Genomic DNA, 14,038 nt, shown 5'->3' on the forward strand with positions numbered 1-14,038 from the left:
CCATCAAGTCGATTCCGACTCATAGCAAGCCCCATTGGGTTTCCAGGGTGGTTAATCTTTATGGAATAAGATTGCCCAGTCTTCCTTCTGCAGAATGGCTGGTGGGTTTGAACCACCAACCTTGTAGTTAGCAGTCAAATGCCTTAGGTACTATGTCAGCAGACCTCCTTCCAGTATTGACAGTACTGTGAATAAAGAATGAAGACATTGGGCAGGTTCACAATTGTCTGCATGCAACAATATTACTCACATAGTTTATATGAAAGTATGTATTTCTATAATTAACAACAGTAGTGAGAAAATATAAATATGTATATAAATGATGAGATGTGTATGTCATAGCTTTGATTCCTCTACTATAGAAAGTGGTCAAGTAAAAGAAGATTACAGAAGTATAAACAAAGACACCCTAATCTCCACAATTAATTTTCTAGAACTCCTAAACATATTCCCAGACATTAAATTCAGATTGTAGATTTTTGAAAAATGTAGTGTAAAGATTGCATTTTGTTTGGGATCCGTGACAGAACCAGGTTAAACAAGTAGTATTTTATGTTAAATACAAAGCAGGGACTGTCATTTCCCAGTCTGTCTTGAGCTGATAATAGTTGTGAAACACATCACAAAGACTATAATTCAAGGAACCTGACTAACCCATTTTGAATTTCCTTTTTGCTCTAGCAATGAGCATTATGTTCAATGTTATGAGATACCACATGCACACCTTATCCTGGAAAAAAATTACCTTAGTGATCTCATTAAGAATAAATCACAGTGCAAGTACTCCAGTATTCACATTGAGATGCTAATTCAAGTAGATTCAGAAAACTCTAGGTTATTTCAGAATTTTTTCCTTTGTTGAGTTTTTTTTTTGGTGGGGGTGGAGGGGTGATTGTGTTTGTCCTTCACCCTGTGGTTAAGCTATTTTTTTGCAAATAGCATACCCAGGTAAATAACACATACACATAAAACAGGTGGAAATGATAAAATTATGTTAAAAAAATTCTGACATAGTGCTCCCATACATACACTGCACATATGTTGTGACGTTTCCAGAAGTGAATTTTGGCCTCATTCACTCTTATCCGATAGTCCGAAAATGTTACTATTGATCATATTTATGTAATAAAGGTAAAAGCCTTGATCAAGAAGTCATGGGTCCAGCACCCTGGTAATGGGAAAAAAAACAGGTAAAACTGGATTATCCCTCTGGCAGTTCACAGAGTAGTAGAGTTCCTTGTAGTGGATATGTGCCCAAGAACATTGCACTGGAGACTGGAGGAGGGCTGTGCTCGAGGCCAGCACACCTTAGCCCCAGCTAGCCACTGGGTCGGCAGGGGCCAGGGCCTGCATGTAGTTGGGTCTTGCAGTGCCAGTCCTACATGAAGCCAAGTGGCAGGACCTTGCAGGTGCAATCTCACACAGCCTGTCCAATAGGGTAGTCAGACCTCATAAAACTAGGGATGCACAACCCCTCTATACCTGTGGCTCTCAACACCCCCCCTCCCATAGTGTCTGTGCAGGCAAGAGATTCAAATGGTCCTAGCTGGTGGTGGCCAGCCAGATGTCTGGGCAGAATGTAAGCAGTTGAGGGAGGTCAGCCTTGCCTGCTGAGTGGCCTTTCTGGTGAGAGGTGCACAGACCTGCACACCTCTTGAACTGGGCTAGCTGCCCTGGTAAGAGCTGTTTTCTGGAGGGCGGGGGAAAAAAAAGAGTTATTTTTTCCTGCATTGGAGAAAACAGTTTGCAGAGCAAGGAAGGAATCCTGCAGAAAGAGAGATTACTTTAGAAACTTGAGGGTAGACTGGTAAGGGTCTACTGCTGGGAACCCAACTTCCACATCAACAAGCATGAAGATGAAGACTTAGCATTAAATCCATTGGACAGAAAAATAAAGAAGAACTTGAAGTCATCAGCATATAAAAAATATTGGTATACTGTGCTTATGAAAATAATATGTGTAGGGGTGTATGGTATGCAAAAAGTATAACATGCTTGTTATTGGTGTAAAAATATGGGAATATTTGAAGCAGGAGCAAAGAGCAAGCCAGTTTAGGGGAGAAATTTAAAATATTTAAAATAAAAGTATTTAGATAATCATTTATTTTTAGAATGCTCCATAGGTTCCTGTTCAATTGTAGCTTTTCCATTGGAAATCAGCATTTTATTACACAAATATATTTCATAGTTTATTTGCTAGCTTGCTTGACACCTCAGTACTAGTGGAGGGATGTAATTAGAGAACATAGGGTAGAAAATCACTAATGGCAGTTTTTGGAACCATCAGCCATTTTTCACTTTTCACTTGAGGATGGGTTTGGTAATTGGATTAAGTCAGTATCTAGCTGCATTCTTAGCAAGCTTCACTTAAACAAAGATCTGCCACATTGCACCTGGGTTGTGTATAAAGAGGTGTAGCACACAGTTAGTAAAAATCATTTAAAGCGCAGCCCAAGTGCGCAATTAACCATGCCTTATTTCCTTGATTAAAAATCTGCTTATCAAGGATAATTGTTCAACTAAATCTTCAGGGATATCTGTAGTAACTAACTATAGTATTTGAACTAGAGCTGGATTAAAGGTGCCACAAAGTGTTTTAGTTATTTAGCAACAAAATTGCACCTGATTTTACAGGCTTTTAAAGGAAACCAATAGAGTTTTAGTGAAAATGGATGGCAGAGAACTACAGTGTCATTTAGAATATATATATATATATATATTTTTTTTTTTTTGTAAGAAAATATATGCAGGATCCTAGAAAACACAGAGGAATACCTGCTGGGTATGAAATCTATTTGTGAACTATTTTTTCTTTTTGAATAACTTAATTCTTTAGTAGAGAGTTACTTACCAATATCAGTGATCTCTCTCTCTAACTATTGTGATTTGTGTGAAAGTTTATAGAGCAAATTGGTCTTCTATTCAATAATTCATGAACATTTTGCTTTGTGACATTGATTGCAATCCCCACAATGTGACAGCACTCTTCCCACTTCCTTCCTGAGTGTAAGGTTTCCATTCATCCTTCATTCCTACCTCTTTCTGCCTTCTGAGCTTAATCTCTGGGCAAATGCTGCCCTTTTGATCTCCTATGGTTGATTGTTCTAAGGGGTGTATACCTCCCCTTACAGTATCATTCTTCACTTCAAAGGCCTGGCTGTTGTTTGGCTGAAAGTTGAGCCATGGGAGTGAGTTCAATTCTAGGCTTGCAGGGTAAATTAAAGGCCAGTTTCTGAGAGTTCTTCTACTCTCCATCAGACGAGTAAGTCAAGTGTTTGTTATGATTTTTTTTTCCCCACATTTTTCTCCCACTCTATCTAGTACCATCTTTTGTGATCATTTTCAGAGCAGTGAGCTGTTCTAGCCAGGCACCATTTGTTCTTCTTGTCTCAGGGTTCTTGAAGCTGAGGTTCACTTAGTCCATTAGTCCAAAGGACTAACACATCTTTGATTTTCTTTATTCTTCTTTCTTTCGGATGGGGAGAGCCCCAAAGTTGCACCTTAGATGAGTACTTATAAGCTTTTTAAGACCTCGATCACTACTCATCAAAGTAGGATGTAGGGCATTGTCTTTGGGACTATGTTATGCCCTCCAACATTGATATCCCCTGAGACTATGGACCCCAGGCCCAGCCACACATTCCCTCAAGGTGTTTGATTATGGATAAGAAGTTTTCATAACTTATCATTTGCCCCCTGTATACTCTACAATATTCATGGATAAATTTGCAGAGCATATAAATACATATGTAGAAATATCTTCTGTCGAACCAATATATATTCATTTGTATAGTCCCATTAATCTTCTCACGCCTGTTGACCTTGGGTGTCTATCTATGTATCCTCTTATAGATTATTGTTATTGTAGGATAGAATACAAAATAGTGTTTACCTTTGTTGCCTTTAACTCTTTTGTTCCTCCCAGTTTCTTCCTTTTCCTTGATCATGATTTGCTCACATCTCTTCTATTGGATATTGCCTTTCCCTTCATCCAAATTAATATGTGTCTACCCTCTAGTCAGCAATTTACCCTCTCTTCCCATCCCATCCCTGGTACCTTAAAGCAATGTTTCTTTCTGTGTGTAAACCTTTCTTTAAATTTCAATAATAGTAGTCCCATACAATATTTGTCCTTTTGTTAATGACTGATTTCACTCAGGATAATGTTCTCTAGGTTCATCCATGATATGAGCTGTTTCACAGATTCATCATTATTATATAACATTATGTAGTATTCCATTAAGCAGCATCACAATAAATGGAAAAGAGATTGAAGTTGTTCAAGATTTCATATTACTTGGTTCCATAATCAACACCAATGGAAGCAGCTGTCGTGACATCAGACGATGTATTACACTGGGCAAATCTGCTGCCAAAGACCTCTTTAAAGTGCTGAAGAGCAAAAATGTCTCCTTGAAGACTAAGGTGCACCTAACCCAAGCCATGATATTTCCAATCACCTCATGTGGTTGAAATGTGACAGGTGATAATGAACAAATGAACAAGGAAGACCAAAGAAGAGTTGAAGTTTTTTAGTTGTGGTGTTGACAAAGAATATTGAAAGTACTGTGGACTGCCAAAAGAAGGAATTAATCTGTCCTGGAGGAAGTGCAGCTGGAATGCTCCTTGGAAGCAAGAATGGCCAGACTTTGTCTTACCTACTTTGGTTATAGGAGCTCTGGTGGTGTAGTGCCTAAGGCACTTGACTGCTAACCAGAAGGCTGGCAGTTCAAACCCACCAGCCACTCCTCAGAAGGAAGGTTGGGCAATCTCTTTCTATAGTGATGTTGTTGTTGTTGTTAAGTGCTGTCGAGTCATTTCTGACTCATAACGACCCCATGCACAGCAGAATGAAACAGTGACTGATCCTGCACCAGCCCCACAATCCCTGCTATACTTGAGCCCATCATCGCAGCCACTGTGTCAATCCATCTCGTTGAAGGCCTCCCCCTCTTTCGTGGACCCTCCACCCTACCAAGCATGACATCCTTCTCCAGGGAATGGTCCCTTCTTACAACATGACCAAAATAGGTGATACTGCCTCGGAAACGCAAGGAGAGGTAGCTATGAGTTGCATCTGTCTTGACGACACATAACCACTTTGGTTATGATGTCAGAGGGCGCATTCCCTGGATAAGGATATTATGCTCGGTAAAGTGGAGTGTCAACGAAAAAGAGGAAGGCCCTCAAAGAGATGAATTGACACAATGATGGGCTCAGGCATAGCAATGGTTGTGAGCCTGGCACAGGACAGGGCAGTGTTTTATTCTGTAGTACATAGGGCCACTATGAATCAGAGCTGGCTAGACAGCAGCTAACAACAACAGTATTCTATTATGTGTACGTACCATAGTTTATTTATCCATTCATCCATTGATAGGCACTTAGATTGTTTCCAGCTTTTTGCTATTGTGAGTAGTGCTATGTTGAATATGGGTGTGCATAAACCTATTCAGATCACAGCTCTTATTTCCGGAAGATATATACCTAGTTGTGGGATTGCAGGATCTTATGGCATTTCTATTTCTAACTTTTTAAAGTATCACCATACAGTTTTCCAAAGTGGTTACATCATTTTACAGTCTCACCAGCAATGTCTTAGGGTTTCAGTCTTTTCACCTTCTTGCTGTTATTTATTGTTTTCTGTTTTATGAACTTTGCTATTAATGCTTGGGCAAGATGATATTTATTGTTGTTTTGATTTGCATCTCTCTAAGTGCCAATGGTCTTGAGCATTCTTTCACATATTTTTTGGCCACCTGAATGTCTTCTTTGGTGAAGTGTCTGTTATTTCATTCACTCATTTGTTAAATGGGATAGTTTGCCTTTTTGTTGTGGAGGTGGTGAAGTTTTCTTTAAATTTTAGAGATTAGCCCTTCATCTAATATGTTGTTGCCAAAAATTTTTCCCAGTCTGTAGGTTCTCCTCTTACTCTTTTGGTGAAGTCTTCTGATGTGCATAAATATTTAACATTTAGTATTTCCCTGTTGTCTTGTTTGTCTTCTGTTGTTTGTGCATTTTTTAACTGTGTTTGATAATGTATTTATACCATGTGTTAGTACTTCTAAGTTTACTCTTATTTTTTCTTTGGTAATCTTTACAGTTTTAGCTTTAACATTTACGTCTTTTATCCATCTTGCATTAGTTGTTGTATATGGTGAGAGATATACATTCTGTTTCATTTTTCTGCAAATATATATCCAGTTTTGCCAGCGCTATTTGTTAAAGAAACTATCACTTCCCCATTTGATGGGGTTTGGTCCTTTGTCAAAGACCAGTTGTCCATAGGTGGATGTGTTTACTTTTGGGTTCTCAGTTCTATCCCATTGGTCTGTGTGTCTTTCATTGTACCAATACCAGGGTATTTGGTCTATCATGGCTGTATAGTAAGTTTGCAGATAGCGGAGTGTGGGGCCTCCTATTTTGTTCTTCTTTAGCAATTCTTTCTTCTCCTGAGTCTTCTCTCCATATAAATTTGGTGATTAATTTTTCCATCTCTTTAAAAAATGATGATGGAATCTGGATCAGGATTGCATTCTATCTGTAGATCGCTTAGGTGTTGTTGTTGTTGTTGTTTGCTGTCGAGTCGGCCCTGACTCATAGCAACCCCTCCTTGGGTTTCCAAGGCAGTATCACTATGGAAGTAGGATTGCCCAACCTTCCTTCCAAGGAGTGGCTGGTGGGTTTGAACCGCTAGCCTTCTGGTGAGCAGTCAAGTGCCTTAGGCACTAGATCGCCTAGGTAGTATTGATAATTTCACAATGTTAAGTCTTCCTATCCATAAGCATGGTATATTCTTCCATTTATGTTGATTGATTTTGATTTCTTGTAACAGTGCTTTGTAGTTTTGTTTGTATAGGTCTTCTGTATTGCTGGATAGATTTATTCCTAAGTATATCATCTTTTGTGTGGTCACTGCAAATAGTATTATTTTATTTATTTCCTTTTCAGAGTTCTCTTTTTTATTGTAGCAGAATGCAACTGATTTTTGTATGTTTATCTTGTATTCTGCCACTTTTCTGAATCTTTCTATTAGTTCCAGTAATTTTCTTGCTAAGTCTCTGGTATCTTCTATGTACAGAATCATAAAATAAACTCCAAACTCACTACCATCCAGTTGATTCTGACTCATAATGATCCCTTTTGGGTTTCTGAAGTGCTAAATCTTTACAGAAGTAGATTGCCCTGTCTTCCTGCCATGGAGTGGCTAGTGGGTTTAAACTACCAACCTCCTGGTTAGCAGTCAAATGCCTTAGGCACTATCCCACCAGAGCTCCTTGTATGGAATCATATCATCTGCAAATAGAGATTATTTTACCTCTCTGCCAGTTTGGATGCCTTTTATTTCTTCTTGTTTATTATTTATTTTTCTTCTTCTTTTTTTTTTTTTTTTTTGCTTTATTGCTCTGGTTAAGGCTTTTGATACAATATTGAGTAGAAGTAGTGATAAAGGGCATCCTTGTTTTGTGCCAGGACACAAAGAGAATGTTTTCAGTCTCTCTCCATTATAAACTTCTTGTTCTTGCATCTGTATGGGTCTAAGTGACCCACTTTTACCCACTGAAGAGTGAATAGATAACAATAATCACTAAAATCTCTCTTAATATGTCTCCTTAACATGTCATTGGCTGGTGACATGCTGAGGCTCTATAGGATGATCATAAGGAGTTTTGATGGCATAGTTGTTAATGCACTTGGCTGCTAACTAAAAGATTGCTTATTTACACCCAGACACTACATGGGAGAAAGATGAAGCAGTGAGCTTCTGAAAATATTTACAGCTTTGGAAACCCTATGGGACAGTTCTAGTTTGTTGTATAGGGTCACTGTGAGTCAGAATAGACTTGGTGGCACTAAGTTTGGCTTGTTTTGTTTCGTTTCATCTTACAGGATGACCAATCCATTAGATGGCATACTCCCAGGTCCACATGATTACATCCAACAGACATGCACTGCTACCTCCAGTATTGGCCATCATTACAAATCTGCCTTATGAGAAGTACAGACAAAAGGCTCTTTGAAAATGAGGATGGTGAGAATTTGGCTCATCTCCTCTGGATATGTTATCAGAAGGGACCAATCCCCAGAGAAAAACATCATGCTTGCAAAAGTAGAAGATTAAGAAAAGGAAGAAAATCCTCAGTGAGATGATTGACACAGAGGCCGCAACAATGGTCTCAACATAGCATCAGTTGTGAGGATTACACAAGATTAGGCAGTGTTTTGTTCTGTTGGACACAATGTCACTATGAGTTGGAACCAGCTCAATGACACCTAACGACAGCAACAATAATACTGTATGTAAAGTGAGAAATAAACCTTTGTTATTTACAAAATTACTATTCTAAAACTTGAAAAATGACACTTCTGAAAAAATGTTTTTGTAGCTGATAATATAGTTTGAAATTTCTTCTGTATCTTGTAAAGCACTAATGCAGGCATTTTCTCCTTTATAGTTAGTAGAGAACTGGTAGGCTTCTGAAACTATGTAGAACAGGAATTCATTTTTAATCTACATTGTCCCTATCCCCACAATTATCAGGTATAAAATAGTTTGCACCCTAGGTAACTCAGAAATGATAACAGGGTAACTCAGAGTCCTCAACCTCATTGGGCTGCTTGCAAAAGGCACCAGGGATGCAAGCATTGAAGTCTCTGCCTTACTCCTACCTTTAGGGGCGTCTGCATCCATGATTATATGCACATGCTCAATATTTTCCAGGAGAATAGCATTTGTAATGTTAAAAAAAAAAAAAAAATCATACCTTTCTCCCCACAATCCATTTCTCCTTTCATCCTTCACATGTTACTCTGCAAATAAACCTCCTACATCAAAATAAGAAGCTCATGTTCATTTTCCTTATAAACCGTTATGGACAGGAACCCTTCACAATGCAGTCATAATGAGCTTTTAGGAAAGAATTTCTATAGGTTTTTCTACACTATAATCTTTATGGGAGTAGATCTCCATGTCTTCTGTCTTTCAGAGTAAGTGTCTGGTGGGTTTGAACCACTAGACTTTTAATTAGCAGCTGAGTGCTTAACCATTGTTCCACCAGATCAATGGTTATGAGAAGATGTTAGAAAACACAAATATTACCACACACTAAGTCTAGTCAATTTGCCAAACCTTGATTGTACCCAGGTGAAGCTTAAGGTAATGTGCCTTAAGATGACAATTAAGGGTATGAGCCATATGACACAATTAAATAGCTATTACCATGTGTTCTTTTATTTTTTACATTTGATTCTTCTTTTATCTAAATTCTTCTTAAAGAATATACTTATATAAGAATTTATGTATATTAAACTTACAAGCTTTATGAAACATTGCCAGTTATACCACTTGGGAGTAATGCATTTACGAAAAGTTTATTATGTTATATCTATATGCCTGCTGGAGCAATGATTAAGAGCTGATCTGCTAACTGAAACATCAGTAGTTTGAGCCCACCAGCCATTCTTTTAGAGAAAGATGTGTGCTCCTGTAAAGATTATAGCCTTGGAAACCCTTTTGGGCAATTCTCAATGGGATTTTAAGTGTACCTTCAATTTGACAAACAATGTAAATACAGAGAAAAAATTTAAAAAAAATACAAATTACACATTAAATTATTAAAACATTTTCTTTGACAGTAAGTATTACACTAACGAGAATTCACATATTTTGTTTCTCAAGCTGTATCAAATAAAGCTAGTTAAAATACATATTATTATTTAAATTTAATTATATTGTTTCATAGGGCTTGACTTGATACTCTCTCCTTTGCAACCATTTCTGTGTTGGGATTTATTTCCACAGAAGAAACAAAGGTCTGTTCATTATAACTAAATCCCCTTTGATATTATATGATTTTTTAAAAAGATAATAAAAAAAAAACTAAAATTAAGGCACTTATGCCTGAAAACATAAGGATTTGACATTAATACCACAATACATAAATCCTGAAGATGAATGATTTTAAAAGATTGTTTGTAAATGATTCAGATGGTTTAAAAAAAAAAAAGTGGATGAATATATGTGCAAATACTTTTATTCATATAATGGATTTGATACACATAGAAGAACAGACATACCAAGGAAGCAATTGTTGGAAGCTAGGGGGGAAAAGTTTTCATTCTTTTTTTTTTTTTTTTCCTAATTGTGATTTGGGTGAAAATTTACAGAGTAAATTCACTTTCCATACAGCAGTTCATATACACTGTCTCAGGACACTGACTACAATTTACTACAATGCAACAGCTCTCCTCCCACTTCAACCCAATAGTTACCTCTTCCCTGTGTCCATCCCTCCATGCACTCCTGCCCCTTGAGCTGTCTCCCTGTGCATACACAGCCCTTCTTTCTTCCATGATTGTTCTCTTCAAGGAGTGTATCTACCTCAGGTAAATGTTCAACTCATATGCCTGTCTTTTGTTTGGCTGGAACCCACAGATGTGGGCTCAATTACAGACCTGAAGGGCAGCTGGGGGCCATAGTCTCAGTGGTTCCACCAGGCTCTATCGGAGCAGCAAACATGGTCCCTGCCCTTTTATTTTTTTTTTCCAAATGAGTTTGAGTTTTGTTCCACATTGTTCTCCCTCTCTATCCAGGATCTTACATAGATCCCCCTCGAGTGGTTGACAGTGGTAGTTGGGCACCATCTACTTCTTCTGGTCTCATAGTCATATATGCTGCAGATCGCGTAGTGTACCGATCATCAGGATTAGTTATTTCCATGAATCTTTGGTTTTCTTCATTCTTCTTTGCTCTGGATGAGGAGAGAACCATCGTTGCAACTAGATGGCCACTTGCAAGCTTCTAAGATACCAGTCCCTACTCACAAAAGTAGGACATGGAACAATGTTTTGTGTAGTATATTATACCCATTGAGTTTGATGTCCCCTGTGACTATAGTCCCGAACCCACAGGTTAAACTACTCAGTCACACTTTGGGTAGCTGGCTGTGACCAAGAAGTGACTACAAACTTTTCCCTTCTCAGCTCTACTATACTCCTGAGAATGCAGATCATACAAATACACTTACAGGATCATTGTCTGCCAACCCTGTACATGGTCTTGGGTATACTCCCTGTTGTTGTAGTTGTTATTTGCCATCAAGTCATCCCCAACTCATAGCGACCCCTCCTTGGGTTTCCAAGGTGGTATCACTATAGAAGTAGATTGCCCAATCTTCCTTCTGAGGAGTAGACATACCTAATAATCAGTCTGTCCACCCATCTATCCACCCATATATCCATGTTTGCCTTCACTGATAATGCAGTACTGTATGTGCAAAAGGGTTCATCTTTGTTTTCTGTACCTCCCATGTGCCTCTCTATGTCTTCCTCTTCTTTAATGCCACCATGTTGATCACTCATATTTGGTACATTGACCGTTCTTCACCCAAATCAATACTTAATCTCTACCTGTCTAACATTTCCCCTCCCTTCCTCTTCCCCGCCGGTAACCAACAAAGAAAATTTCCTTCCATAGATAAAAACCTTTCCTTGACTTTTACAATAACGGACTAATACAATATTTGTCCTTTTGTGATTGACTTATTTCACTCATCATAATGTCCTCCAAGTTCATCCACGTTATGTGGTGTTTTGCAGATTCTAGATTATTCTTTAGGGTTGCATAGTATTCCATTGGGTGTATGCACCATAGTTTGCTTATCCATTCCTCAGTTGATGGACACCTAGGTTATTTCCATCTTTTGGCTATTGTAAATGGTGCTGTGATGGATATGTATTGTAAATGGTACTGTGATGCATGTGTATGAATATGGGCGTGAATATGTATGTTCTTGTCATGGCTCTCACTTCTTTCGGGTATATACCTATTAATGGAATGGCTGGGTCAAAGGATATTTCTAATTCCAAATTTTTAAGGAATCACTGTACTTCTTTCCACAGTGGTTGTACCATTTTACAACCCCACCAATAGTGTATGGGAGTCCCAAACTCTCCATATCCTTGCCAGCATTTGTTATTTTCTGTCTTGTTGAACTTTGCTGCTACTTCTGCAGCAAGATGGTATCTCATTGTTGTTTTGATTTGCATATCTCTAATGGCTAATGATCCTGAGCAATTCTTCATATGCTTGTTGCCTGCCTGAATATCCTCCTTGGTGAAGTGTCTATTCTTGTCTTCTGCCCATTTTTTAAATTGGATTGTCTTTTTGTCATTGAGGCGTTAGAGTTTTCTATAAATTCTAGAGATAAATCACTTGTCAGATATGTCATTGCCAAATATTTTTTTTCCCAATCCATAGGTTCTCTTTTGACTCTTTTGGGAAAGTTTTTGGAAGCACATAAAAAATTTAATTTTTACAAGGTCCCATTCATCTAGTTTCTTTTCTGCAGTTTGTGTATTTTGGAGTATGCTTGATAGTCTATTTATGCCATATATTAGGGCCCCTAAATTTGTCACTACCTTTTCCTTGATGAACTTTAGAGTTTTAGGTTTCACATTTAAGCCTTTGATCCATCTGGAGTTAGTTTTTCTGTGTGATGTGAGGTACAGATCTTGTTTCATTTTTCTGCAAATGGATATCCAGTTTTGCAAGCACTATTTATTAAACAAACATTCTCTTTCTCATTTGATGGATTTCAGGTCTTTGTCAAAAATCAGCTGACCATGGATCTATTTTTGGGTTCTCAATTTTATTCCATTATTTTATTCAATGGATAAAAATAAAATTATTCCAAGAAGCAAGATAAAGCAGGAGAAACAGGGGACCAGGATACAGATCCAAAACACATTGGTCTATGTGTCTGTCATTATACCAATACCAGGCAGTTTTGACTACTGTGGCTGTATAGTAGGTTTAGAGATCTGGCAGTGTGAGACTACCTTGTTCTTCTTCTTCAATAGTATTTTGCTTATCTGATGTCTCTTTTCTTTTCATATATAGTTAGTGAATGGTTTTTCCAAACCCTTAAAAAATGTTGATGTGATCTAGATTGGGATTGCATTGAATGTATAGATTGTTTTGGGTAGAATTGACATTTTCACAATGTTCAATCTTCCTATCCACAAGCATAGGATGTTCTTCCATTTATGTAGCTCTCTTATGGTTTCTTGAAATAGTTTTTTATAGTTTTCTTTGTACACGTCTTTTGTGTTCCTGGTAAGAGTTATTCCCCAGTATTTTATTTTTTTAGTAGCTATTATAAACTGTATTGATTTCCTTATTTATTTATTTTCAGCAATCTCTTTGCTGGTGTAGCGGAATCCAACAGATTTTTGGATGTTGATCTGGTATCTTGCCATGATGCTAAATCTCTCATTTAGTTCCAGTAGATTTTTGACTGAGTCTCTTGGATTTTATAGGTATAGGATCATATCATCAGCAAATAGGGACAGTTTAACTTATTCCTAATAATTTTGATGCCTTTGATATCCCTTTATTGCCTAATGGCCCTGGCTAGGACTACCAGTACAATGTTGAGTAGAAGTGGTGATAGAGGACATTCTTGCGTGGTTCCTGTCTGCAAGGAGAATGGTTTCAGTCCCTCTCCATTAATTATAATGTTGGCTGGTGGACTTCCAGTAAGATGGAGGAGTAGGCAGACAAATGACATAGATTCTCCTCAACAAAGAAAAGAAAAACTAATTGACAGAGATACAGAAGATAATCCTGGAACCCTGAGCTTTGAAAGGAATTATACAGAAGTGGATTAGGCACCAACTAGTGGAAAAACCTGAATGAAAACAGGACCTAAGAACAGGCTCTATTTGCCAGGGTTGGCAAGGACATATGAGAGACTGAAAAAGGAAAGGAGACAGGTGGTGAGTGTATAAGTGCTGTTAACTAGTAAATAGAGGAGTACAGCATAGTAGCCTGCCTGTATAGATGACATACAAACAAAACAAAGAAAACAAAAATTGTGGGCAAGTCACTCCAACATATAATCACCAATTAAATATAAACACAAAAATGTCATAATGCCTCACAGACAACAGAGCATCACAGTCCACAAAAAAGAAGCAAGATAAAGCAGGAGAAAGAAGGGACCAGGATACAGATCCAAAACACATCCCTGAGGAA

This window comes from Orycteropus afer, unplaced genomic scaffold (genome assembly GCF_000298275.1).
Source record: "Orycteropus afer afer isolate SDZICR_OR568_19922 unplaced genomic scaffold, OryAfe1.0 scaffold00097, whole genome shotgun sequence".
Classification (NCBI taxonomy): domain Eukaryota; kingdom Metazoa; phylum Chordata; class Mammalia; order Tubulidentata; family Orycteropodidae; genus Orycteropus; species Orycteropus afer.